Raw genomic sequence first — 3,843 nt, forward strand, 5'->3', positions numbered from 1 at the left:
TGATTTTACTAGTCCTTGAGGACAAGGACCCTTTTCAACAGGGGAGGAATGTCACATGTCGGCATTATGGTCCTTAGATTTCCATTATTTTACTTGTTAAGTCATCTTGTATATATCATAAGTAGAGTCAGTCAAATGTTCTATTTCTATAAGTTGAGTTGGTCAACATGTAGTTATAATAGTGAGCTACAGTTTAGCTATTTTGAGCTATTCTTTAGCCATGCACTCTTTAGTTATTTAGTTGGGTATCCGATAGCTATTTAGTTGCTATTAGTAGGTATTTGATGCTAAGTCGTGCTTATGTTTTTAAGTTTATAAATTCTACAGATCATGAGTAATAAAGATATCAGAGAAAATTCCAAAACTTGTTCCTTAAAGTATACTGTCCGTTTTTTTTTTTTTTTTTTTTTCTTTCTTTTTTTTTAAATCTTTTCTATTTACATAGCTCGAGGTCGGGATAGGGTCGAGGTAGAGGATGGGGTCGTGACACAATTCCAGTATCTATACATCAAGGCTCTTTTAACTCTTTCCTAATTTAAACATACACCTAAATTTTACCCTAAATCTGCATGCATGCCATAATTTGGTGTTTGATACAAACACCAACGCCAAAACAAACCCTTTATCGATTGCAAAATAAACCCAAACTCAAGTCAGAACAAACAAAAGAATAAAAAAATGAAAGCACTTCATAACAAATATTCATATTCTAAAATCCTTTAATACCCGCATAAATTAAGCAACCATGTCAAATATTGAACCAATCTCCCACTGAATAACAATTATTCTAGATCTTCACCAAAATCTGAAGATATTTAGTAATTCAACACAAACACCCACAACAAGCCCTTCTAATTATTTGCAAAATAAACCCTATAACCACAGAAATTTTCCAAAAGGAAGAAATAGAAAGCTTTGATATAAAAATACCCATATTTTAAAAAACTGAATACCCTAAAGAATTAAGCAATTACTCCCAAATCTTCCCCCAAACAGCATGAGTAAATATCATGTTTTAAACAAACAACCACTTGAAACACCGAACTCTTAATTAATTGCAAATTACACCCCAAACCAAATCAGAAAATTTCCAAAAAAAAAATGAAAAGCACATCCTAAAATTATGTAATTAATTCAAAATCAACCATAAACCCTAAAAAAGAAAAGGAAAAAAATTAAATATAAAAAAATCCTCTTGATGACGTAATCACAAGGCTTGTAGAGCTTCTGCTTAGAACATCAGAGAATATGAAGATGACAAAAGCTTGTCAAAGCCATGGCCTTCAATTTGCAACCCACAACAAACACCTGCTATATTATTATTAATATTTAAGTTATTATTATTATTACCATTATATTATTATTCTCACTGCTATTCTAATATTATTATACATTTTCACCAGAACCCTCTACAATATTTTTATCATCATCATCATTATTATTATTATTAATTATATTATTATTATTAATTTCTTTTAAGGGGCTGACGCCGAAGTTCCAGTAGTACTGCTTGTACTGGATCTTGAGCTCCTCCATGAGAGCCCAGTAGTGGTCTCTGTAGCACACGGGAGAGTTGCCTGAGAAGAAAGCTCGCCGGCGGAGAGCTGGTGCGCGTGAGGTGGGAGGCGCGTGCGAGAGCCATGTCTTCTCGATAGAACGTCACGGGTCTGGGTTGGGTTTAGGGTTGGGATTAGGGTTAGGGTTTCGAGAGTGGGTTTTTGGGGGTTTTGAAGAAGACGAAGAAGAGGAAAGATTCTTTGGAGCTGAAGACTGATGTGATGTGAGTAAGGCGAACCAGGTTTGTGTGGCTTTTAGCTTAAGGAGACTTAATACCGTGAGGTCCCATAGAGTTTCAACTATTACTGCCCGTACCTGTTATGGCAAGGTCAATATCCTCCCCTATATTTGAACGACTGTTAATTATCTCCCTGTTTCTTCTTTATTCTTAGTGATTAGCCCATTTAGTAAGGCTTCTTTGAATAGCGCTTATGAAGAAGAATGTATTGAGTCTTAGAAGGATTTTTTCTCAGATTTGATAGTTGTTTGGTTAAAAAAATGTAAAAAAGGTTCTAATTTAATTTACTAAAAATGGCTTTAATAGGTAGAATAGTAGTTCTATAAAATTGAATAGCAATGTTTTTTTACATTTCAACACAATAAAAAACTGAAAAAAACTTATAAGGTGAGTTTCTCCATAAGACCATAAAAATAGTTTATTAACTCTACAAACACTTTTAAATGCAATCAAATAACTTAAAAAAAATTTGAAAACGCGTATAGCTTTATAAGTTATTTCTACGTTTTGTTGTTTTCATCAACACCACTATCACGATTCACTCGTTCATCAATACAATCTATAAGGAAACCAACATTAGAAAACGCTACATGCACTTCCTGGCAAGGAAAGACTTCATACTTCATTGTTCAAAGACACCAATTGAAGGTGTACCACTAACACCATCATATCTAATGCAAGTCACTTTATTGTTAATTCAAGTAACGATCTTATTTACCATGAAGTTAATTTGGTCATTCACGCTTATTTGCAAATCCGAAACAAATGTTTATCACTCATTATCTATCTATAATATTTCATAAATTAAAAGGTTTCAGTTTGATTACATAGCATGCTATGTTGTCGATTTTTTCTTTTGATTTTTAATACAAACAAAAGGGCAAACTTGAAATTCTACATTCAATCATGTTTTGCCTTCAGTTATGACTTGGCGAGAAGTGAGTAATAGTTTCCTGAAAAAACTAAGGGGGTAGAATGAGCTTTTTCAAACTTGTGGGATGGAAGCAGCCGTCGTAAACTCAAGGAAGGTAAGGATATAATTATTTGGATTTTGGAATGAAGAAAATAACCACGATAGAATTAAAAAAAAAAAAAAAAAAAAAAGATGCTGTCAGAAGAAAATCATGGAGTTTATGTATATGACAAACTATGATAATCGACCTAAGCGGAACCAGTCAACGTAACGATCGGTTAAAATGATGGTCAAGGCCCTTCTTTTATCCTACACACATGTATACCCACGTAGCTTCTAACATCATCTAAAAAGGTTAGTGAAAATTAAACAACAACATAAATGGAGAGCATAAATATAAATGAAGAACATGTACAAAAATGAAGAACAAGAACATAAAGGAAAACATAAATATTAAACATGTTAAAAAACATAAATTAAAAAATAAATGGGATCTTTTGCTATGTATAACATTTTCAGAGTATTACATCACCCTTGAGGTTGAGGGAAACTTAGAAATATGAAAGAAACATGGAAGAAGTATAGTAAAGATGTGTAGAGAAAGTATGGAAGTGTAGAGAAAATATGGAAATGAAGAGTGAGAAAAATAAACAAAAGTGTTTACAAAGTTTACAACCAAGTTCCTCCTCCCTCTCGAGAAGGTAAAAGCCTTTTTTTTATAGATAAAAGAGATACAACCACTCATAAAGGAGACATTAAATACAAGACGAAGCTTTTTGACTTTTGGGTTTTTTTTTTTTTTATTTTACATTAAGTAGCCTACAATTTTTGACAAAACATAATCTTACAATACTTGACTTTTTACAAAGGATACGGGAGATATTACATTGAGATAGCATATTGTCATTTAGTCCACTCCTATTTTACATAAAAGACACAACTATATATTTTAAGACACACAGATCTTTAATCGTCTGACAAGTTGGTAACATGCCACGAGTCTTCATCCTAGAAGTCGAGACAACCCATTGATTGAATCCAGCCAGCAGGGATTTGTTGGGGAGATGTATCTGGATAAGTATCTGAAGAAATGTCTGGAATCTGAGATGTTTGCTTTGCAAATGTACTGAGTGCA

General features: G+C 32.9%; 1 pseudogene; it reads right to left on the reverse strand.

Moving 5' to 3' along the window:
- Positions 1 to 1,191: 1,191 nt before the first annotated feature.
- On the reverse strand, positions 1,192 to 2,421 carry LOC116125113 (annotated as a pseudogene).
- Positions 2,422 to 3,843: the final 1,422 nt, after the last annotated feature.

Source organism: Pistacia vera, unplaced genomic scaffold, assembly GCF_008641045.1.
Source record: "Pistacia vera cultivar Batoury unplaced genomic scaffold, PisVer_v2 Contig160, whole genome shotgun sequence".
In the NCBI taxonomy this organism is placed as follows: Eukaryota; Viridiplantae; Streptophyta; class Magnoliopsida; order Sapindales; family Anacardiaceae; genus Pistacia; species Pistacia vera.